Raw genomic sequence first — 25,977 nt, forward strand, 5'->3', positions numbered from 1 at the left:
GCGTCCTGCATGTCGCCTGGCAGGATAAGGTCCCCAACACCGAGGTGCTGAAGCGAGCCAACATGAGCAATTTGCATGCAGTTCTTAGCGAGAGACGCCTCAGGTGGCTCGGCCATGTCAAAAGAATGGATGCAGGCCGTATCCCCAAAGACCTCCTCTACGGCGAGCTAGCAGAAGGCCAGAGGATGACAGGGCGCCCAAAACTGCGGTTCAAAGACATCTGCAAAAAGGACATGACACAATGCTCCATCAATCTCAACACATGGGAAGTTCAAGCAGACGACCGCCTAGCCTGGAGGCTCGCGGTCAGGCAAGGTACGTCACGCGCAGAGGCTGCACGCAACGAGGAGGCGGTCCAGAAAAGATCGAGGCAGAAGCAGCGTCAACAGCAGCAACAACAGCCATCTGCCTTCACCTGTACCAAGTGCGGCAGGGATTGTCACTCCCGAGTCGGACTGCACAGCCATTCTCGGCGGTGCAGATAGACTCTCAAGAAGCTACGCCATCGTCTCTCGAGACGGACGGCTGCCGATGATGAGTGTAAATTGGTGGTCTAGCTTTATTTTTTTGCATGTACCAGTTCAGTTCTCCCAAACTCATTTTTTGAAGAGACTGTCTTTACTCCATTTATGCTCATGACCACTTTGTCAATTATTAATTGACCATAAAGACATAGGTTTATTTCTGGGCTCTCTATTCTATTCTATTTATCTATATGTATATTCTTATGCCAGTACCAGATTGTTTTGATTACAGTGGCCTTGTATTATAGTTTGATATCAGGTATTGTTATCCCTCCAACTTTGTTCTTTCTCAAGATTTCTGAAGCAATTCTGTTCCATTTAGATTTATGGATTATTTATTCTAAATCTGTGACATATGCCATTGGTATTATAATAGGAATTGCATTGAAATACATTGCTTTGGGTAGTATGGGCATTTTAATGATGTTAATTCTTCCAATCCATGAACAGGGTATGTGCTTCCATTTATTTGTATCTTCCTTAATTTCCTTCTTCAGTGTTCTATAGTTTTCCAAGTACAGGGTTTTTACCTCCTTGGTTAAATTTATTCCTAGGTACCTTCTTTTTTTCATTTGCTGCTATAGTAAAATGGGATGGTATTTTTCTTTTTTCTTTTTTTTCTTTTTTTTTTTTTGGTTAGTTTCTATTTCTGATAGTTCATTTCTGCTGTAAAAAAAATGCCAGCAATTTCTGACCGTTGACTTTGTATCGCACTACTTTGCCAAATTCACTTATTAGATCAAGTAAATTTTTGGCGGAGCCTTTAGGGTTTTCTATGTGCACTATCATATTGTTTGTGATTAATCACAATTTTACTTCCTTTTTTCCAATTTGGGTGTCCTTTATTTCTTCTTCTTGTCTGATCATTGTGGCTAAGACTTCCAGTACTGTTAAATAAAAGTGGTGAAAGCAGACCACATTGTCTTGCTCGTGATCTTAAGAAAAATGCTTTCAGTTTTTGCCCATTGAGTATGATGTTGGCAATAGAATTTTTGTATATGGCCTTTATTATGTCAAGATATGTTCCTTCTATTCTCACTTTGCTGAGTTTTTATCATAAATGGGTACTTGATTTTATCAAAAGCTTTTTCTGAATCTGTTGATATGATCATGTGATTTTTGTCTTTCATTTTCTTTATGTGCTATATCACATTTATTGATTTGTGAATATTGTACCATCCTTGCATTCTTGGAATAAATCCAAAATGATCATGGTGTATGATCTTTTTAATATATTACTGGATCCAGTTTTCTAGTATTTTGTTGAAGATATTAGCAACTATGTTCATCAGAGATAATGACCTGTAGTTTTCTTTCTTTGTTGTGTCTTTACTTGGTTTGGGGATTAGGATAATACTGACTTCGTAAAAATAGATAGGAAGTTTTCCCTCTTCTTTAATTTTTTGGAATGGTTTGAGAAGGATAGGTCATAGTTTTTCTTTGAATGTTTAGTAAAATTCACCTGTAAAGCCAACTGGTCCAGGGTTTTTTTGTGTGTCTGGAGTTTTCTTATTACAGCTTCAATTTTGCTAGTTGTTATCAGTCTATTTAGGTTTTCTGGTTCTTCCTGATTCAGTTTGGGAAGAATGTATGTTTCTAGAAATTTGTCCATTTTCCTCAGGTTGTCAAATTTCTTGGTATATAGTTGTTCATATTAATGTTTTACAAAGCTTTGCCTTTCTGTGGTATAAGTTGTTACTTCTCCTCTTTTATTTCTCATTTTATTTATTTGGGTCCTCTCTATTTTTGTGTGATGAGTCTGGTAAAGGGTTTTTCAATTTTATTTGTCTTTTTTAGAGAATCAGCTCTAGGATTAATCAATCCTTTGAATTGTGTGTTTGGTCTCTATGTTATTTAATTCTGCTCTGATCTTGATTATTTTCTTCCTTCTGCTTGCTCTGGGCTTTGGTTGTTGTTATTCCAGTAGTTCTTTTAGATGTAAAGTAAGATTGTTTATTTTAGATTTTTCTATCTTCTTTAGGCTGGCCTGTATTTCAATGAACTTACTTCTCAAGACTGTGTTCACTGTATCCCATAGGTTTTCTGTTGTTACGTGTTCATTTTCATATGTTTCTAGATATTTTTTTATTTCTTCCTTGATTTCATTGTTACCCCATTCATTATTTAATCACATGTTATTCAGTCTCCATATATTTAAATGTTTTTGAGTTTTTTCTTTATGTTGATTTCTTATTTCAAGCCATTGTGATGCAAGAAGATGCTTGATATGATTTCAATTTTCTTGAATTTGTTAAGGCTTGTTCTATGTCCTACCATGAGGTCTATCTTTGTAAATGACCCATATGCATGTGAGAATAATGTGTAGTTTGCTTCTTTGGGGTGAAATGTTCTGTATATATCAATTAAATCCATTTGATCTAGAGTGTCTTTCAATGCCACAATATCCTTATTAATTTTTTGTTTTAAGATCTATTTATTGTTGACTGTAGGGTGTTAAAATCCCCTATGATGACAATATTGCTGTCTATCTCTTTCTTAAAGTCCTCCAAGACTTTATTTTTATATTCAGTTGCTCCTTTATTGGGTGCATATGTTTAAAAGAGTTATATCTTCTTTTTGGACTACTCTCTTAAGTATTATGTAGTGACCTTCTTTGTTTATTGTTATGGTCTTTGTTTTGAAGTCTATTTTGTCTGATATAAGTATTGCTACCCAAGCTTTTTTCTCTCATGTCCCTTTGGATGTAATATTTTTTCTATCCCTTCACTTTAGCCTGTGTATATCTTGTTCTGACATGGTTCTCTTGTAGACAGCATATATGTGGGTCATGTTTTCTTATTCATTCAGGTACCCTATGTCATTTGATTGGAGCATTTAATCCACTTACATTTAAGGTTATTATTGATAGGTATTTACTCATTGCTATTTTTCCCTTTGTACCTGTGTTCTTCTCTTTCTATATATATTTATTGTTCTTCTTAAAAGAGTCCATTTAGCATCTCTTGCAATGCTGGCTTGGTGGAGATGTACTCTTTTAGCCTTCTTTTACTGTGAAGCTCTTTATTTCACCTTCCATTTTAAATGAGAGCTTTGCTGGATAGAGTAGTATTGGTTGCAGGTCCTCACTTTTCAATACTTGGAATATTTTGTGCCAATCCCTTTTGGCTTTGACTTTCTTTCTTGCAAAGTGGCCTTATATGTTAGGAGTCCTGTGAGACTCAATGGTATAGAATCTTGATCTCCTGATCTGGATGCTCTAGGAATGCCTTTTGTGTGATTAATTGGACTCTTCTATTGTATTTGTGTCCTGATTGTTATTGTCCAGTTTGTTGGTGAAAACTCTCTTCCAATTGGCTAAGAGGCTCAACCCTTACCACATGTTGTACAATGTTATATAGGTACTGGCAGAACAAAGCAAACAATAGCAAAACAAGGAACCCCCACCTCCACAACCACAACAGCAATATCAACAACAAGAAAGCAAAGAATAATAAAAACATGAAGAGAAATAGAATAGTAGAGAAAGGTGAAAATAAAAAAGAATATAAGTCCAATGGAAAAAAGTGATTATGAAAGGAAAGGAAAAGAGAACTAAATACTCATAATGAATTTAAAGAGGGAAAATGAACACAGAAAAAAAGTAACAAAAATGATTAAAGGAGAGAAGAAGGGAACAATGAAAGGAAGTAATAAAAAGAAAGAAAGGAATAATGAAAGATAAGAGTAAAATAAAATATATAAAAGAAAAACTAGAGGACTTCCGGCCAAGATGGAGGCATAGACAGATACACTGAGTCTCCCTCCACAACTAGGAAGGAATACAACTATCTGAAAACTAGAAACAACCAGAAGTTCCAGAAAACCAAACTGCATGGAAGTCCAGCAAACAAAGATATAAAGAAGAAATACTCATCCAGACAGGTAGGAGGGGCAGAGCCCAGATGGAGAGGACGCAATGTGGTGGGGGCAGCAGCGGCAGCAGTGGCAGGCTGGCAGAAAGTGCAGTCGCATATTTTAAAGTCAGGAAGTACACCTGGGGAGTGTCCCCAGCTCCTCACCAGACCTTGCAGTCAGTCCACGGTCCCAGCACCTGGGAAAATCAAGCCTCATTGCTTCTGACTATGCAGACCAGTGGGGGTTGGGGTGGAGGCAGAAACTGCTGGTCTCAGCAGAGTCTGCTTGTTTAAATGGCTCCTACAGTCCTAGAACATCTGCAGACCCACCCACTCTGGGAACAAGGGCCAGGGAAGCAGCTAGAGGGGTGCCAGTCTGATGTGGAAGTGGGAAAGGTGCCTGGAAAAGGGGCGAGTGCTGGGCAGGTGGCATTGTTCCCTCTCAGACCCATCCCCCACATAGCGCCACAACATGGTGAAACAGGTTGCCCAGTACTGACAAATCACTAAGGCTCCGCCCCTTACAACATAACAGGAACAACAGCTCTATCTGGGACACGAAGGCAAATGAACACAGGAGCCTGTCAGAATGAGGAGACAGAGAACTGTGGCCCAAAAGGAGAATGGATGAAGGTTCCAATGGGAGAACTAAGCGACATGGAAATAGCCAAACTAACAGAGGAGAAGATAGACAACCTAACAGATACAGAATTCAAAACACTAGTGATAAAGATGCTCACAGGCTTGACAGATATGCTTAAGTATGGCAAATGCATAAGTGAAATGAAGAAAAATCCACACAAAACCAATGGTGAAGGGAAGGAAACTGAGATTCAGAGCAATGATTTGGAACATAAGGAAGAAAAAAACAGCCAACCAGTACAAAATGAGGAAGCAAGAATTGAAAAAAAATGAGAAAAATTTCCGAAATTTTCTAAGGAGATGGACATATAGGTCCGGGAAGCACAGAGGGTCCCGGATGAGCTGGACCCAGAGGGGACCACACCAGGATGTATCATGATTGAGATGCCAAAGGTGAAAAATAAAGACAGAGTCCTGGGGGCAGCAAGAGAGAGGTGGAGAGTCGCATACAGGGGGGTGCCTATAGGACTATTAGCTGATTTCTCAGAGGACACTTTGCAGGCAGGAAAGGACTGGCAAGCAGTATTCAATCTGATGAAAAGCAACCTACAACCAAGATTACTCTATCCAGCAAAGCTATCATTTAGAATGGAAGGACAAATGAAGTGCTTCCCAGACAAGATGAAGCTAAAGGAGTTCATCCTCACCAAGCCCTTATTATATGAAATGTCAATGGGACTTATTTAAGAAAAAGATCAAAATTATGAACATTAAAATGACAATAAACTCACAACTATCAAAACTGAATATAAAAATAAAAACAAAATCCAACTAAGCAAACCAGAATAGAAACAGAATCATAGGTATGAGGATCATCTGGATGGTTATCAGCTAGGAGGGAGGAGGGGGAGAATTGGGAAATGGTACAGAGACTAAGAAGCTTAATCAGTTGGTACAAAATAGGCAGGGGAATGTTAAGAATAATATAGGAAAGGGTGAAGCCAAAGAACTTATATGCATGACCCATGGACATGAACAAAGGGGTGTGGGATTGCTGGAGGGAAGGTGGATACTGGGCAGAGGGGAGCAAAGGGGAAAATAATTGGAACTACTGTAACAACATAATTAATAAAATATACTTTAAAAAAAAAGAAAAACTAGAGTACCAAAAATAAAAGAAAGAGTAAAAAATAGATAAGAAAATATTTAAAAGGTTATAAAAAAAAAATAGCAAAGATAATGAAAAAAGAACCAAGTGGATTCTTCTCAGTGGAGTTCATATCTTACCTGCTTGTTTCTCCCTTTGGATACTGCTCTGATGCCTGAGTCTGGTGTAAGCCAATGTCAGTTGCTGTCCACTTCTGGCCCTTGGCAGCCTTTTCAAAGTTACAAGTGAGCCACAGTTTGTGGCTAATTCCTCCTGGCTTTGCTGTTCCCAGATGGGCCAAACTGCTCTGCGAAGCTGGCTTTTTTCAGCACTGGGTCCAGGGGTGTGTCAGTCAACATCCCAAATCATCACAGGTTCCACCTCTGCCTGTCTGCCTGCTGGCTTTCTGCCAACCTTAGACTAGTCACCGACCCAACTGTTTCTAAGTGGGCCTCTGATGGAAACAGGGGAGGGGGGTGATTCTTGGATCTCCTGTGGCAAGTGCCTTTCAGACTTCAGTGAAGATGGTGGATGTGTTCTCCCCCTCCCCCAAGCCACTAGTCTGTGTCTGTCTGAGATTATTTCCCTGTACTTGGTTGGAGGGGGAGGGGCTAGTAGGCTTCCAGAGCCCAGATTTTTGGTTTGCCAGACACTGGGGGGCTGTTTCTGTGGCTCTCCCATAAGGGAGAAGCACCAATCTTTTTCCAAGGAAAGTGTATGGATTGGCTGTACCCTACAGCTAATCTCTGATGGCCCCTGAGTCTGTTTATGTTGTTGTCTCCTCAGCAAGGGTTAAGATACAGAATGGGAGAAAAGAAAGAAAAAGAAACCCAAACAAAACAAAACATCAAGACAGAGCAAAACTGAAAAAAGAACAAAAAAACTCTTAGGGTGGAGCAAACAGGATTTCAGAAGGTGTGGCAAGGGGTATTCCAGAGGGTGATGGGAGCAATATTCCTCAAGGTAAGGTAATTGCTTTTCCCCTGGGAAGGGCTTTTTCTTTGCAAGAAAGCTGGCAGCTGTGGAATCCAGGTATATCCAGGCCCTGAAAATCCCACAGCCGCTCCCCTAAGTCTCTCTCCAGTGCCTCCCACTCCAGACTTTCCTTGTGTGACTCTAGTCCATGCCACCCTCCTTGAGCAGCCACAAACACAAAACCTGTGCTTTGCCCCTTTAAGGGAAAAAATATATATGGTGGGTTTGTCTCCTGCGGTTTTCATCTCTCCCCAGCAAAAAGAGACCCCTCGGCCTTTTACCGCTGGATGCTACATAATGGGCTGATCTTGGCACTGACTCTCGGCACTGGCTCTTTTGTGCTTGGGAATCTTGTCTGTGGTTCTGGCTTCACTCCTCTCAAGGGGAAGCTTCCACAGTCATGCTGTCACCTCAGCCCACTTCCTGTGTGTGGTGGGCTGCCCTGTTAAGAAGACCCTGCCAGATCATAAGTGATCATTTGCTGCTCTTGTTGTGTTTATGCAAATGAACAGGATAAATTAAAAGTGGACTTAATACAGTCCCTTTAAGGACAGGGAGGGTAATCTTAAGGAGAAGAGTGATGATTCAAGGAAAATCACAATGTTCAGTGGTAGACTATAAAGTAGTGCAGCTAACTGTCTTTAAAGTTTCTTTTCATTTAAAATTTGTTTTCATTTGAAAGTTAAACTATGTCTGTGGCATCATCAAAGATGTTTAATTTATAGGCAAGAAGAATGCCAAATGCCTTGCAACTGGGTGCCTTTCCCATAAGACTGTCTTACAGATTTAGAAACTTGTTTGTGGGTTATGTTGCATAAATTAACATGTGTTTTCTGTTTTCAAAGGGCATAAGCCTATGATCTCATTACTTGAGCAATTGTCTGTATGTATAGGCCTCACTTAATCCTGTCTGCATCACTGCCCCCTGAGACTCAACAGTTTGGTTAAACTAAGTGGCTGGGTTGGTGAAGAATGAGGTGGTCTGTGGGCTTCACTTTAAAACTGGTTTCTCTTTTCTTATCCTAAAGGCTTGGACAGAAAGGGCCCAGAGATCTGAGAGAGGGGAAACCTAAAATATTTCCCTCAGCCCAAACTAAGTATAATGGGCAAAAGTGTTTTGGACAGGTGAGATGTGCCTGGCACACCTTCCTCCAAAGAAGCCTGTTTTTTCCCTAATGTGGGACATTGAAAAATTAATACCTGCCTTTTGTCATCTAGTGGTTATGGATTGAATGATGCCTTTTAACCCTGTTGCCAAATCTGTTGCCCCCAGAATACAAGGATGCCAGCCTGTTAAACCAAGCACGCCGTTGTCCGGGGACAGCCAACCAACCTGGAGTCTGCACGATCCTTCCCCATGTGGGAAGGCCACTATCTCCTCCACACCACCACTCTTATTAGGGATTTTTGGACCCAAGGGTAGGTAGGATGATGACCATGTCCAGCTTGAAGCAGCTAGAGGAGCTTGAGACATTCGCCCATTGTTTTTTATAAGATTACAAAGGACCTTAAGTCTGAGAGGAAGGGATTGTTATTTTTTATTGTTAAAATAATTAATTAATTAATTAAAATATATATTACTGGGGTGAGGGGTACTGGGCAGAGGGGAGAAAAGGGGAAAAAATTGGAACTATTGTAACAATATAATCAATAAAATATACTTTTTAAAAAAAAATAGGTGTACCTACCCTTCCTACTGCTCTAGGAGTGGTTTTGGAGTGTTTTATGTTTTTCGTTTTTTTTAATTCTATTGCAGTTGTCCCAATTTTTCCCCCATTGCTCTCCACTGTCTCGCCCGACCCCCACTCCCAGGCAATCCCCACCCTGTTATCTATCGATCATTTATAAATGTTCCCTGACTAGACCTTTCCCCTTCTTTCCTCCCTTCTCCCCATTCCTTTTCCCCACTCCCCTCTGGCTATTGTCAGTATGTTCCTTGATTTTATGCCCCTGGTTCTAGTTTGCTTGTTTGTTTTGTTCATTAGGTTCCTGTTATAGGTGAGATCATATGGTATTTGTCCTTTGCCATTTGTCTTATTTCACTTAGCATAAGGTTAAAAGTCTCCTTTTCAGGTAGCCTTAGGTTTAACTCGGGTTATTGTTTTCCTCTTTAATTTTATTTCCAATCTGGTTCTGGGAGGAAGTGCATGATATAATCTCCTACCCACCACTATCTTGTTCAAGTCTCTCTCACTTATGTTATTAATGTTTTATGTCAGAAAGCTACATCTCCAGGAGTACAATGTGCCATTTTGTGCCCTCTAGTTTCTTCTCAGTTGCATGTGACTGCTACTATATATGAAAAGAAAGCAGATGTGTATGGTCATATGTTATGCATGGTGTGTGAGTGTGTGTGTGACTGTGGGTATGTACTGTGTTCGTGCTATCTGTAGAGTGTGTGTTAAAGGAAGAGCAGTTCTGAAAATTAGAATAAGACAGAAAACTAGAGTGACAAACTGAGAAGTATTTAAGAATACAGGGAAAATTAAATAATTGAAAGTAACTACACTTTTAAAAATTCATAAAACAAGACTTCTAATTTAAAACAGTATTTAATTAGCAATGCCTGACATAGTGTTAGCTAGTGTATCACTAGGGTACATATGAAAACAAACAAAAAGGTAAAAAATAACAACACAAGCAACCAAATGCTGGAATGAGTGGGATTTTTGTTTATCATGCAGCAGATGGAGCTGGGTTGTAAAAAAACTTGTGAAGATTTCATCTCATGACATTGTTAAGCATTGTCTGAAGAAATATATACCACTTGAGAAAAAGGTAGACAGACACTTTGTACTTCCCCCCACTGTATGACCTTGAACTCAGAGATCATGGGTCTATGCCAAGTTGAAATTCTGAACAGTTCTCTTTTTTGTTCTTAATGATCCTGGCCACTTCTGGATTCACTATATCCAAGACTCTTTATTATTCTAGATCCACGGCTTACAACTGCATGACTGGGACAAATCACTTAACATTTCTAAGTCACTTAACATTTTGAAGATAGCATCTACTTCATTGGTGGTAAGAGATTTAAGCAGGTAATCTATAAATGGTATTTTATTTTATTTTTAAGAAGAAAAAGCAAAGATTCTGCTGTCTAAAGGCAGTGTATTTTTATTATTACTATTTTATACTAGTAGTGCCCTGAAGCACCAAACCTATTTGCTGATTATTGCCAAAAAGAAGCACAGAGAAATTATTCTAAAACTAAAGTAGTTATTTTTTTAAGCCATTCTATTACTTTTAATTGGTGTATAAATAACAACCCCATACAATGAATTACCTTGTTTAGTTATTTTGGTGCATATTCACCACCAGTTTATCTTGGAAGGTACATGAGGAAATAGCACTACTGAAGCTTAGCATTTTATGCATCTTTTATAGATATTTTACTTTTTCCAGCAAGCATGTGATTTTACCTGCTTTTAAGGTATAATTATTCCTGCAACACAATATGGAGTATATCTTAGGGCCTTTATTGCCCATTTTTGCGGGTGCACATGGTAATTCGAAACAATTTTCTGAACAAAATCCTGGCCCCCTGGCAAGATCATATCCAAGCAGAGATAGCGTGCATATATTCACATTTGGTTTCTTAGTTTTTCCCCAAAGACAGGAACCCTTATCCCTAATGTATAGCTGGGTTTATGTACAGCATAATCTGGAGTTCAGTGCCATATACTTTAGCCTTGAATATCTGGTTAGAAGAAATAAAACTCAGGGACAGATTTTCAGAACACTCAGTCCAAATATTACATCCTGTATTCTAAAATAGGTAAATCAGATCAGTTGCCCACATTGCTAGGCTACACCCATTTGTTCTGTCTGTCCCCATCAAGAATTATTTTCATTGAGGTATATACGGTGGTATAGTGCTACCAGCTGTAGGGAATGTCATGTATTGATGGATGACATCAACGGGCTTCCTTGTTGTATGGCTTCCTTAGAATGAGGCAATAGGAACACCAGCAATATACAAGAGGGGAGTAGAAAATAATGTTGTCATCCCTCGGTATCCACAGGTGATTGGTTCCAGGACCCTCACAGATACCAAAATCCATGGATATTCAAGTCTCTTATATAAAATGGTGTAGTGTTTGTGTATAACACACATTCATCCTCCAATATACTTTAAATAATCTATAGATTACTTACAATACATAATACAACATAAATGCTATGTAACTAAGCATTATACTATATTGTTTGGCAAATAATAACAAGAAAAATGTCTGCATGTTTAGTGCAACCACCATGGGCCTAACTACATAATACACATCAGCAACAACATAACTTTTTTTTTTTTTTCAAATAGTTTTGATCCATGGTTGGTCAAATCCAAGAATGTGAAACCCATAGATGATAAAGGTGCTTATCTCCCTGGATTTCTTGCCTCAATCTGACCATGTTCCTCAATAGGTCACGCTCCTCTCAAAACAGCCCTCTCCAGAAAATTCTCTCCTAGGTTCTAGTAACCACACTGTCTCCTCATCTTTTTTTCTTATAGTTCTATCAAACACACATTTTTATAATTGGGTCCTATGCAAATAAACTTTCTTATAATTTTCTTAATTTATGCTTGGCATATCTTTTGGGGGGGGGACTCTAAATAAAACAAAAGAGTGCATACATGTATAAAATGCTTATCTACTTCTGTCCTTATTCCACTCCTCACCATCCCAGCCCCTTCTCTATTTATTGGTCCTTGATGGGAGTCAAGCTTTATGGATGCTAGAAAAACAGTAATTTAGAGAGGGGATGGACTTCTGCTGCTTTTCTGACTCCTCTTATTTTACACAATTTTGTCCTCTTTCTACATTTATCTAAAGAGGGTCCACATTCAACACCACCATAATATCTGCAAAAATAATCTTAGTTGGTGCCCATTTAAACTTTTGTAAAAAAGTTTATTTTTTGTTTTGTTTTTTAAATATAATAGAATTTAGTCTTTATCTGCTTTAGATTCTCCATGATCTGTAAAAGTTAATCTCCCTAAGCCTTGGTTTACTCATTTGTAAAATAAGATAACGAACAACAACAAAAATACTTTTGATCTTCTTTCAACAAATAATTTCTAAAAATTTATTATTATAATTATGTTCCAAAAAAAATTGAATGTATTTTATAGATCACTTTTTTCTACAGATTTTATAGAAACAGAATGCATACATATGCATGCATATCAATACAGTCTTATTTATGAAACAATGTGTAGGTGTACAAAATAATATTTCTCTAGTTATGAAGTTAGTATTCTAACAAAGTCTTTTAAAATATAGTTTTATACCCAGAGAAAAGTGTAAAGGTTTCCAAGTAGTTGTTACAAAACCTAGGTATATCATCCCATAAGACAGGCATTTATTCAAAGAATGTTTCAGCCAAATTATGGTTTTATGAACCATCCTCATATTGTCTGTCGTAGAATCCAACAGTCCCATAGAAAGCGCAAACTATCCTAGTGATTTGGTGAATTAGAAAGAAAGCAAAATAGATTGCATTATTCACTCTATCAGCTGTAATAAATAATTGTCAATTTTCTACTTGGTATGGCATATAATGAGAAGTAACTTGATATTTAGATGATTACAAATAATGAAAATTGCTTATTTTGAAGTTATCAAGCAATATACTAACAAATAGCTAGTCTCTCTAAACCTGATTAGGCACAATGATATTAACATGTCCTGCAATGTGTTGCTGTTAGTTTATCATTATAATTTTAGCAACCAGTACAGCACCTGACCCACAGTAGGCATTTGAAAAATATCTGTCAAATCAACAAATGACTGGATAAAAGAATGCTCCCCCAAAAGCCCATTTAGACCACATGCAACATATATTGATCTTTCTGTCTTATAATTTTCTGGAAGTTTAAGTTCTACATTTTATATAAATGAACATAAAATTACTGATCTAATTTTCTAACATAAACATTTAATTGGCCCACAAAAATATATATCCAGATGCATGCAAGTAATTGCATATGCAAAACAATAATTTGCAAGTAAAATGACTTGCTTGCCTGTGTGAGGACATATTTTACAGGTGCAATTTAGGTGCAAATTTCTGAAATTTTGAAACTAGACATTCAACCCATCTAACACATTTTACTGTGATGTGAAGAATAAAATAAAAAAGCTGCTTTGGTTCTGAAAGTGCACTAATACCTAGACTGCTATATCAAGCAGCTTATGCCTTTGGGTATTTGGGTGGGGGAATCAAAAATAATAACAGCATTGTTTCATTTGGGAATATAGTTCTTAATCCAGAACTTACTCTAGGTTTAAATTCCAAGTAAGTTTTCTCACCAACTTACACACGTTCACATGGGGCTGCCTGCAGGCAAAATCAGGAAGGAGGGGAAATTTGTCTCTGGAACACATCTTTTGTTTCTGTTTTCATATTTTCCCCCCACTATTAGGTCATTCCTCTATCTCCAGATATTTTAATAGTTACCTAGCCTGATAAACCAACTCAAAAATATGTAGCACCTCTTACTTCAGACCTTTCTGACCCTCCTTATCAAAATCAAAATGAACTTGTTTACACATATTAAAACAATGATTTTCAGAATTTTGTAGGAATAATAATTATATAGTGATCTTATTAATAGTGCAATTCCATGGTTCAGCTACTAGAGATATTGCTTCTCTATGGCTGTGATTAGGCCCCAAAATATGCATTTTTAATGAGGACTCCAGGTAATCCTGATGTAGACTGCACTTTGACAATCATTGCCTTCAAAACTCTGCTCTCTCTTTTCCATGGGGACACTTAACTGAAAATTATGAGTTAAACAATTAAAATTGGTACAAGATGATAGATTTTAGCATAGGAATTAAAAATACCCAGTACTTTTAACTTGGAGGTAGCCCAGCATAGTGGAAGAAACTCAAATTATAAAATTAATTGGACTTTGTTTTCAAAATGTGCTCCGCCACGTGTGAAGTATATTGGCAATGATCAAGTTGCTGAATGCCTCTGTCACTCAATTTCCTCACAAGTAGATTTAATACCTTCCCAATGAAGTTCATGAGGATTGAACAGCAGCAAAGGAAGGCAGAGCCCAGGTACCTGAGGTACACATAAAAGCAGAGCTCTTTCTTGTGAGTGGCAGAGTAGCAGTGAATATGTCCTGGGAGCCTGGGCATGTCAGGCAGTTGAATTAAGAATTAAGACGTTTTGCAGGGATTAATGAGAGAAGCCCAGCTGGTGGCCTATATAGACCAAACTCTCAGGACCACACCTATATGAAGGTATTTCAGCAGTTATCAACAATGGTAATGAAGCTACCAGGAATTTGTTCCAACTCCTGGTACATAAAAATTGAAGGGGGGAAAAAAGCCCCAATTTGATTGATATTAAGTGGGTATAATTTAGTGAGCAGGAGGTTCAAAGTAGAGATGAAATTTAATTTCAAAAAATTAATAAAATTTTATTTATTACATACCTGAGATTGGAGGCAGAGCTATTTCCCTTCATTTTCAAGGTCCTGGGCAAGATGCTTTACATAGCGTATGTGTTCAAGAATTGTTGGCTTGCTTCACTAGTTACCAATGGCAAGCAGCTCAGGAAATAAAAACAAAAGAGGAGTAAGGAATGAGACTGGTCTTTGGGTGCCCTAACATGGGAGCATCAGAAAAACCATGTCATGAAAAAAAAGCAAAATACATGATATTGTGCTGGCTGCTATACAATTTTTGTAAAACATGGTACCTTTCCTCTGAAAATAAATAAGAATAGCAGATAAGACCAGACTTCATGGCAGCTAGCTTGATTAAGGCAGATTTCAGTAGAAAATGAGAACCTGGAGAGGGTGACTTTGTCAAAGCCAAAATAGGTGACTGGCCTTGTGTAGTAATTTAAGGACAATTAAATTACTTTACCTAAAGTCATCTACCACCAATAGAGCAAAGCCACTATTTCTATTCATCTAAATAAGCTAAAGGAATGAAAGAAGATGATTTTGAATGAGTCATCCCTGTCCTAGTAGTAGCCATCTATTGAGCCTCTACCTTGGGTCAGCATTAAACTGGAAACGTTGTATGTATTTTTATTATCTCCACAAGACTACTATTATTGTTCCCAATTATAGGAATCCAAGGCCAAGAGAAGTTAATGAATTTTCCCAGTGTCACAAAATAAACTGAGATCTATGCAGGTCTATGTTCTAGTGTCTCTGGCCCATGGTTTTCCAGAAAGTCACTGAGCCTAAAGATTATAATCAAGTTACTGGCCTCCTTCTGCATCTAGTACTTCTTTTCTTTTCCATATATCTTAAAATAATCACATTACTCTCTTCCAAAAGAAACACACCCTGTTATATATATATATATTTTTAAAGAATAAAGAATGAATAAACTAAAAATAAGAAAATCTTTCAAAAAATAATTTTGATTCAAGTGTCAGGCATTTTTGTTCTTCTTTGTTCTAAAACTTACTTAAAAGTAGTCTGTTGAAAATATTCCCAATTTGGTTCTCTTCATTTTCTTTCTTTTCTAGTCTTAAAACCCTAAAGAAGCTTGTATTTGTATTTTGCTCAAAAGTCTTTACTTCATTACACTAGAAACACAATTCCAAATATTTGTCTCAAGCTGCAAGAAATAGTAGCTTCCAATGAAAATAGCATCTATCATGCCTGTAGCCTCGGTGATATGGCACTTTTTTTTTTAATGTGATGAATTTTACTCAAAACACCTTTTGTTTTAGTAGATGATTTAAATAGAGCTTTTATTTCTACTAGTTTTGCTGGGAGTTATGTTATAATTAAATGTTATATAATGTTATATAAATGTTATATAGTCAACTATTACACACCATGCTTTTCATCCCTTTACATTATCCCAGCCTTTGACTGTCCTGAGATGAATCTACCTACCTCATACTAGTGAAAAATTGATGCTTAGAGAGGGTTATCCATCTTACCTGAGGCCACACGAAGCCAACAGTAGAACTACAAAGTTAATCGTGAAATCCAGTATTCTTCCTTCCCTTGAGTTTACTCATATATCTCTATGTCTAAAACTTATATTTTAAAAAGATTCTTTACTTAGGGAAGAGTTCCTCACAAGTCTATCATTTGATTGTAAACTTCTTAAGGATAAGAGCAATTCTATTGGTTCTTGGTACCTAGCAATGGAGATTTATTATAATTATGTAATTAATCATATATCTCCTCCTCTTTATTTCAGAAAGTATTGAGAAACTTTCAAGAATATATAAGTTTTTACAAGATAACATAAAAATTTAAAATGAGTGAAAAAATAATATTAAAAATAGATGTAAGCTGTATAAGCAAGATGTAAAATGAAGCCAAGAATACACATAAAATATGTTTACCATCCCACTACAAGCGGTTCCCATATTTACTTGTAAACTCACTAACGTCAAATGAGAAAAGGAAAATATGATCAGTTACACAATTCATAGCCTCTTCAAGAAACCAATTATTGCAGAAGAGAAGAAATCTTCTTGATACTACAAACAGGTGTTCCAGCCAGTGGACAGTTAAATATGCGTTAAGTACCTTATAGTGATTACCCTTTTTTTGGTTTATTTTGTTTGTTTTCTACACATTTCTCTGCCTTTAAGAAATTAACAAGCCAACTTCTCAATAAACTTATAATCTAAAAAAAATAAAATATAATATAATATAAAATAATATTAAAAAATCTTAAGCTAAACAATATCTCCTATTCATAATCTGAGTTTTACAATACCAAACCATGTCCTTTTATGCCTTATGTTTGGCAGAATCTAACTATTAGACATATTCCTCAGATGTGATACATCAGGAACATTCTGATCTCTGTATTATGTACCCATTCCTCTCCCAACCAATATAGCTCTATAATCTGCAGTCTTTTCTATAAAATCTATGTTTCTGGAATTATCTCTGACACAGGTAGACAGCAGCCAGGAGAGAAGACAGTCATGCCACCTGATGCTCAAAGATATCAGAGCTCATACATACCTACTCTCACCTGCCCACCACTTCTAACAAGATTGCCTCAGTATGTATATTTCAATGCCTCCTCCCATTCATTCCCCCTCCCTGGCTTCCTTTGATGCTTATTTTACGTTTTTACTGGTAAGCACATTGAATGGTAGGAGGAGAGTCACATGATACGAGTAACCCCATAATTTGGGCTGGTACCAACTCCAATGTTAAAACAAGGATGTACCAAAGCAGAAATATTTATTATACTTTTGGGCATTGAATATTGAAAGGATTCCAAATATCGAGGACCAGGGAGGAAATACGCACAGATGCCACCATTTGGTAGGTGGCTGTTGTTGTACATTTTAGAGGCAAAATATAGTAAATGTTTTATAGACATGGTTGCATTACCATGGTTCCCGTGACATATTGTGCTTGTCACTTTATTACTTAGTATTTATTCATGCAGTATTTTAACTGTCCTATATTATTTCTCACAAGCCTATCAAGTGAACTAGTATTATACTTATGTGCACCCTGATCACAAATGGCCAGAGATGTTATATTTCCACCTCATCACTCGGTGAGCTCAAAATTAAAGCTGAAGGGAATTGCATTGCCCTGTCCTTTGCCTTCTATTAATTGATCACATCCATTCACACAGTGGCCACTGAAGCCCTAATATGCATGAGGAAGGGAAACAGAGATGAAAAATATAGGTCTAACTTCACAGAGCTTTCCACTCTGGTTTGGGCTGGGGATTAAAAGAAGGTAAAACAAAGATTTGCATCACAATGCGATTGATTGCTATGCCTCGATTAATAGACTACAATCATGTTACATACGTACACTACCATAATTTAACTTTCTTTTATTAAACTATGGAAGTATATCATAAGGGATAGAGAGAGAGAGAAAGAAAGAAAAGTGAAAGTATCAATTTAAACTGTGCTGATAATTCCCCACACTGCTCCTTTTAAGAAGCATGAAACCCTTTTTCTTCATGTGACCGAAAAATGGAGGTCAATGGTTCTCTTAGCCTCAGCTCAGCATATGAGTACTACCCAGTATGGAGCATCGAGTACATGCCTAGTTTTAAAGACTATATATATAGTCATATATATATATGAAACATAAGCTACATACAAACCAACTGTTTTACTGGTGCTTAATTAATGAAAGCACATTCTGCTCCAACATCTGAGAAAATACTGCTGTATAGGGCTCACTGAGTAATAGTGTATCAATCTCTGATATGGCATGAGTATAGACTTACATAACATAATTGATGGGCAATTTAGGAATTTGCTTTTTTAAAAATATTTTATATTTATTTATTGAGAGAGGGGAAGAGAAGGATAAAAAGAGGGAAAGAAACATAAATTGGTTGCCTCTTGTATATGCTCCATCCAGGGACCTGGCCTGCAACCCAGGCATATGCCCTGATCAGGAATTGAATGGGCGACCTTTTGCTTTGCTGGACAATGCCCAGTTGACTGAGTCACACTGGTCAAGACAATTTATGGATTTCCAAGGGTAATTGCAGCTCTGTGGTTTCCACCTTGCATTCCGATTTCAGACTTAAGGAGATGTACATGGAATGTTGAAGTTGCTCTGGGAACAGAAGGGAGTGGCAGCTTATTCATGTGTGTCAGGAAAGGTCTGACAAAGGAGGTGGCTTTTAAGTTGAATCTTCAGGAATGACAGGTATTTGTCTAGGCTGATAAGGAGAACACAGCATTCTTGGCAGAGGAAATAACAATATGCAGAGCTAGAAATGTCTGAAATAATGACCTTTTCTAAAAATTCTAAATAATTTGAGATGTCAAAGGTTAAGGTACATGTGGATGGGAGATGCCGAAACTAGATTTTACACATTGTGACATCAGAGATAATTATTAAACAGAAAAATAGCATAATAATTGTGTTCTGAAAGGGGCTGCCTGGTGGCTATGTAAACACTGCATTTGAAGTGATCAAAGCAGGAGCAGAGATAAGTTTGGAAGCTGTTGCCAAGCTTCATGTGAGGAGCAATGAGAGACTCAACTAAGACATTGACAACAAGAGGAAGTGGAGTGCACAATTTTAAAGGAGTATTAGAGTCAGAAATGACAGAATTTCATGACAGGAAATAGCATGGTACCCAATTCAAAATATCCAGAAAGCTGATTTTGCCAAACCCTGAAGATGTAAAGGTAGCTACATATTTATACATTTAATATTAAATATATGGCAGGAAAGGTCTCTATGAAGGAAATTGTCTTTCTTAAAAAAGAAACTGGATAAAAAAAGTTTATTTTTTTCCATTGGCCACTAGGAAGGTCAAAATTAAATTTAAAATGAGTCTTAGTGTTATGATTAATTCTATGTGTCAATTTAGCTGAGTCAGAGTTGGTCAAACATTATTCTATATATTTCTGTGAAGGTATTTTTAAAATGAGATTGACATTTAAATTAGTAGACTTTGAGTAAAGTAGATTACCCTCCAAAACATGAGTGGGTTTCCTTGAACACTCAGTTTAAGGCCTTCGTAGAGAAAGACTGACCTCCCAGAAGATGGGAGAATTCTGCCAGCAGACTGCCTTTAGACAAACTTCCCTGGGTCTCCACCCTGAACAGTTACCTGAGCCAAATTCTGAAAATAAATCTCTACCTATCTTTTCTATAATGCCCTGATATTTTTTTCTTTTGCATAATCTTGATTTTTTTGCTTCTTTTTATGCTTTGCATATTTATCATGTATACAAAGATATGTCATGTTTGGGAGGATGTCTTTTTCAAAATTAGAAAATGTGATATGAACTCTGAACACATTGAAATCAAACTGTGCTAGGTACTTCCTTTTTTTAATGCCAATTCTTAAAACAGCCCTGTGTGATAAATGATATATTCCTTTAATAAAGATGAGGAAACTGAGACTTAGAAAATTTAAATGACATTTCAAACTTTTCAAAGCCTGCTGATAATTAACTGTAATGGAAACCCAGATCCACCAACTCTAAGCGACTCCCCACAACATAATGCAGTCTTTACAAAGAAGAAAAGCTTATATAACACAAATTCTGAAGGCCTATGCTAGACTCATTTTAAAGAGTCATCCCTTGTGACTCAATTTAATATTTTGTTTAGATATTACAATTTTTAAAGAAAGCAGAATATATCTGTCAGCATTCTTTCTTACAAAGAGCAGAAATCCATCACAAACTGGGTTAGGCATAAGAGGATAGTCTCACGGCTGTCTAATCCCTGGGACAGAAATACAGCCAGGCCTCAGAAACTTCTGCAAGCAGGACTCAAACACTCTCAGGTGTCTCATTCCCCCTCTCCCTATCTCTGTCATCTCCCCTCCTCTCTAAAAGAGGACCTCTCTCCTCCTTTAGACAGGGTTTCTCAGTTCCCTAGGCCACATGGCTGAAAATGGCTAATGGTGACAGCTCCTGGATTTACATGCCATTAGTTTGAAGGACAGCTAGAACAAAGTAGACTTTTTTCCCTAGGTATCAATTCTCAAGAAAAGACACTGATCCTGTTTGTATCAGATTGTCCATACCTACTAAAATTAGTGGGATCAGAGGTTTTGGGTAAGAAATAGATGCCATGTATCTTGTGATGAGCAGAATTACCAAAAGTGATCTTGCAAGATCCCTCTGACTTGCCTGGACAATGGACCAGAATAGGATGATGGGGGAGAAAAGGAGAGGGACCTCTGTTTCTCTTCTCACAATAAGGTGGTAGGGTGAACTTATTAGTTAAGTTCATTATCCTATGGAAGCAGTAGCTTTCTCTCATAGTAGGGCATAACTCCCATAATGCCTTACATTCCCAAAAGATAGGTAGCTGAAATTACTAAATTATTTGAATAAAGGCTGACAACAAAACTCAGACTGCCTAGCAAAAGTAGACTGACTTTCCTTCACTAATGTTTGCTGTCATGACTCCTTTACAAGAGGAATACCTACAAGGGCATGAAGTTCTGCCAATGAATCATAGACAAATCCATGCTGCTTGTCCAGCAGAGCAACTGAGGAGTTGTACTTACACAGAACATATTACATAGCACTATACTTATTGACCTAGGTGTTGCTTCTGAGAACACACTTTGAGAACTAATGAGCTAGATAGTTTATAGCATATTTATAGAGAGCTGAGAAGAAGGCTCACTTCATTTGAGTGCAGGGAGGTCTCATAGCCAGAGTCAAACCAAGAGGGAACCTGCCATGATTTGGGAGCACCTAATTGTAATTTGGATCAACACATGTAATAAAAATGAGTTGGAAAAAAAAAAGAATAGAAGAGGAAAAAAGATGAAAGAATCTTCACTCTTTGGGCTAAATAGGAAGAACAAGAGGATTTCTCCAACCTCTTCAACAATTTTGGTAACTGTTATTCTACTGGGCCAGGCAGTTTGTATTCTCTTTCCTCGTTCTCCTCCTCCCATGATGTCTGCTTCTGAAACTTTCTGTTTGAACCTTCTCCAATCAGCCTTGTATACCTCCCCAGTATCCAATCTCTCCAATGCCTACTCTGAACCATCACTTTTAGCAGATTTCAGGCAGGAGAAATCCTTTTTTGCTTCAAAGTGTTTGTTAAATAGATGCATATATACCATCTCTGTGTAATTGAAAATGAAAATAAAAAAATAATTTACTTCTTATATTTCTACTTTCTAAGGGGAACACTATTTCATAGCAAGGACAAAGATAAAGCTATGGATGGCTACTTTTCACTTACATTGATGGTGGAGAGGAGATCATACCCAAGAACAGGATCCTGTGAAAGGAAAGAGTCAATTCAAAGATTCTGCAAGTTTGATGTGCGATTAAGAAGCCTAGACCTGGAGTGCAGGACCTTTGTTTAGAAAATTTATTGAGGTTTCAGGAAGGCAAAGGGAGAACTGGAGAGAGTTTAACAAAGGGTAAGGAGCTGGACTTCATGAAGAAGCATGAAAAATTGAATATGGAAGTTGGGGCAGAGGGGCACTGGAGGAGAGGAGAGAAGAAGCCAGCAAAATGTTAGAAACCTAGAAAATAGAGAAGCAGAAAAATTGCCTGTGACAAATTTCCATGGGGGGACTGAGGAATGTTTAAGCAGTGGGAGGTCTAATATCCAATATTAAGTTATAGACTCTTCTGGGATATGAGTTCCTTTTATGTTTCCAAGTCTCCATGCTGGTACAACTGCCTTGTTTATAATGCATGGGAAAAGGAAAGGGTTGCATCTCCAGCAACTGGCTGGAACTAAGTAGCAGCTATCCCCTTCCTCCCACCTTTAGACAGGACCTGAGCTGATAGTTGCCCATTGTCTGATCCACATTTGGATGGATGCAGGCCTGAGGGGAGCAACAGCTACAGCATGCAAGACATACCTGAAAAGAAGATGTTCACAGAGCAAAATCAAATACTGAGAAATGAAGCCCTGAGGATTTGTGGAAGTCCTGGAGAAGGCCCTGGACTCCCCGATGAAGAGAGAGACAATGCCATTTTATTTAAATAGGAAAAAAAGAATTTAATTTTTATTTTAAAAGATATAAAGAATTACAAATAGGAAAGGCCCTCATAAAGACAAAGGAATCAGGGATCAGCTGATTCTTGAGTTACACTAATCTTAATTGTTGGCCTTTGAATCCTCAGGTTTCATTTCCTGAAGCACTGGGCAGATGTACAACATCTACTTGGAGTTTTCTTCCTGCCATTTTGTCTTTACATTAGTTTACTTTGAAAGCATTGACTGCATAAATATTGGCAGGCTTGTGTTTCTTCTCATACTAACAGGTTTGGTTGGAAGAGGCAATCCTTGGTCCTATGTGGTCATTTATATGTATAACTTAGTATATACAATGACTTTACAAAGTAAATTAATTGTAAATGCTACTCATTTCTTAAGTGTAGTGACCTTCTATCACAACCTTTTAGTGTATCTACCTCCTAAACACTCAGTTCTGTAATTGGTCTACATATGATATGGCTACTAGGTATGAGAAATGGAGTTCAGAGATCAGGTTAGGTGGATCAGACTATGCTCAAAGCAGATGGATCTTGTTTAATCCAGGGAGTCAAAAACAATGAAATTATCTATAAATCCTGATTTCTACTTCTTTAGACAAATCAGAAGACCTGGAAAACTTTAGATGAAAAACACACTGCTCATTTGCCCCACTGATCTACTTGGCTTAGTCAGGTTGTCTGCCTGGAATGCCATTTGAGCTTCATCTACTGGTCTGACCTCTGTTTGACATTTCCCATTACAGAAAATGGTCTCTCTTACAAGGCAGCCCCACCTATTATTAGACTGTTCAAATAGTTAGAAAGTTGTTCCTCATATCGAATAAAACTCCATTTTCACTAAACTTGAATTGAATTTACATTTTGGTCTCAGTTTTGCCTCCATCACTTTGGTTACTAACATACAATCATCTGTTTCCCCTAAGATTTCTTAACCCAGGCTAAACATAATTATTTTAACCTATCCACCTATGTCAATAATTCTCAACACTTTCCCCTCTCTGATTATTATTTTCTGGACACTAATGACAAAAATAGAATTGTCCCAGTACTCTGTGTCATAATTAAATTAATATTTACATCAAACTGCAGTGAGAGTCATAACTTTCCCTTTTTTAATATTAATACTTTTTCTTATTTTGATACATTTGACTATTGTTTGATTCCCTGCCAGAGTAAAACAGATAGGCATTAGAAATTATGAATGTCAGAGACAGGATCTATAATATATTCATTCTCTCATTCTGTATTCATAATAGATTCATTATAATGTGCCCTCTGAATGTGATATATAAATAATTAAGCAAGAAAGTACTGCTTGTATACTGTTATTTAAATGGGGTAAGTTGATAGAGCTAATAATTGGCATGATGTAAGTTAAGGTTTTTATGGGTTTGGGGTTTGTGTGTGTGTGTGTGTATGCGTATATGTTTGTGTGTATAAATGGAAAAGCATTTTCTCCTACCTTTCCTATGTGTACACATAGGAAAATGAAATGTTAGAGTTTTACATGGGCTTAGATTAATTAGAAAGATGACAGCTTGAAAGTATGAATGACCTGCCCATGGTCCTAGAGATACTTGCTGACCAAGCAGACCTCAGATCCAGGTTTTTGGGCTCCAATTACCCCTCTTTTTAATATACAAATATCTGCTCCTAATATATCTATAATAGTTTTGCAAAAGAAATGTATAAATAATGCATCTTTAAGTATATTTAGGTCCAGAGGAAAAATAAATAAATTGAACCTACTAATAATTGGGCTGCATGGTTGTAAGAATTTTAATCAAAATATTAAAAATCATTCTCATTTATTCAGTGTTCAAAAGTTCAGGAGAACAGCGACTACACTACTTTTAGAAGGTGAAGGAAAGCATGAAATTTAAAATTTTTGGTAACAATTTTGTTGACGATATATACACTGACAGGACAGAATCCATTACATATTAAACTTACCTCACTATACTTCACATGTAAAAAGGTTGAGACTGCCGAAGGTTAGTGAGTTTTAAACTTTCATAGAAAGTTTCTGTTACTTTTCTAAAATCCTACATAGAATTCTTATGCTGATTTCTAATGAGCTGGCAGAGAAGTCATTTTCTAACTGAGAATTTGAATTAAACACAAATCTTTATTTAAAGTATCTGTGTTAAAGCAAGCATAGTGGTGGTTTATAGACACCTGGGTAGAGAAAACTTTCAGAAATCCATTAAGACACACTTTGAGGTATGTAATTATAAGGCAACACAAAAGAAACATAAACAAAACTCCTTTAAAAAAAGAAAAAGAAAACTGATTTTCCTGCTATACGTTAGTACCTGAAGCCAAAATAAGACTGATAACTGCTACACTAAGTTACTGCATATACCTCAAGGGCTTCAACAATGACAACAGGGCTTTTCTGTCAACAAGTTGCAAGGGTAGAATCAGGGCAAAGACCCCTATGCATTACAGTGAGGATATCACTACAATACTTGATGGATACTATCCATTTCACTTGGAGTTAACACTGATTAACAAGATTTCAACACTTGAAAAGTATTCCTTTGCTCCTGAAAATATGTCATGTTAGCAAGGACTGTTCCTTTGCTTACTTAATTGTCTTATCAAAACAATCCATTTCATGAATCTCAAGGTGAAGCCTAATTTAAAATGAGAATCATCCCTAATTCTAGGTTGTCATATTTACATTCATAACAATTCACTTTTGAAAATTGATTCTGACTAAATTAATAATACATTAAGATTTTTGCTAAAAAGAAATCATTACACAATTAAGAGTGAAAAGGTAATTCACAAAATGGGAGAAAATATTTTAAAATCATACATTTGATAAGGAGGTTAATATCCAGAACATAAAAAGAACACCTATAATTCAAAACAGAAAAAAAAAAAAAAAGAATTAAAAAAACGGGCAAACTGAAATAGACATTTCTCCAAAGAACTTATACAGAGAGCCAATAAGCACATGAAAAATATTCAACATCAATACTCATTAGGGAAATGCAAATCAAAACTACAAAAGACACTACCTCATGCCCATTAGGATCACTACTACCAGAAAAAAAAAAAAAAAACCACACACAAAACAGCAAGTGCTGGTGAGGACATAGAGAAATTAAGAGCCCTTGTGTACTACTTACTGTTTGTTGGAATGTAAGATGATACAGCCACTACAGAAAAAGTATTTTGCTTCCTCGATAAATTAAAAATCAAATTATCATATCATACAGGAATTCCACTCTGTAGTATGTACTCAAAAAATTTGAAAGCAAGGGCCTCAAAGAGATATTTGTACACTCATGTTTAGAGTAGCATTATCTCCAATAGCCAATAGGTAGACGCAACTGAAGTGTTCATTAATGAATGAATGGATAAGCAAAATGTGGTATATACATACAATGAAATAATATTTAATCTAGAAAAGAAGAAAATTCTGACACATGCTACA

This window comes from Furipterus horrens, unplaced genomic scaffold (assembly GCF_987537825.1).
Source record: "Furipterus horrens unplaced genomic scaffold, mFurHor1.1.pri manual_scaffold_4, whole genome shotgun sequence".
Lineage (NCBI taxonomy): Eukaryota > Metazoa > Chordata > Mammalia > Chiroptera > Furipteridae > Furipterus > Furipterus horrens.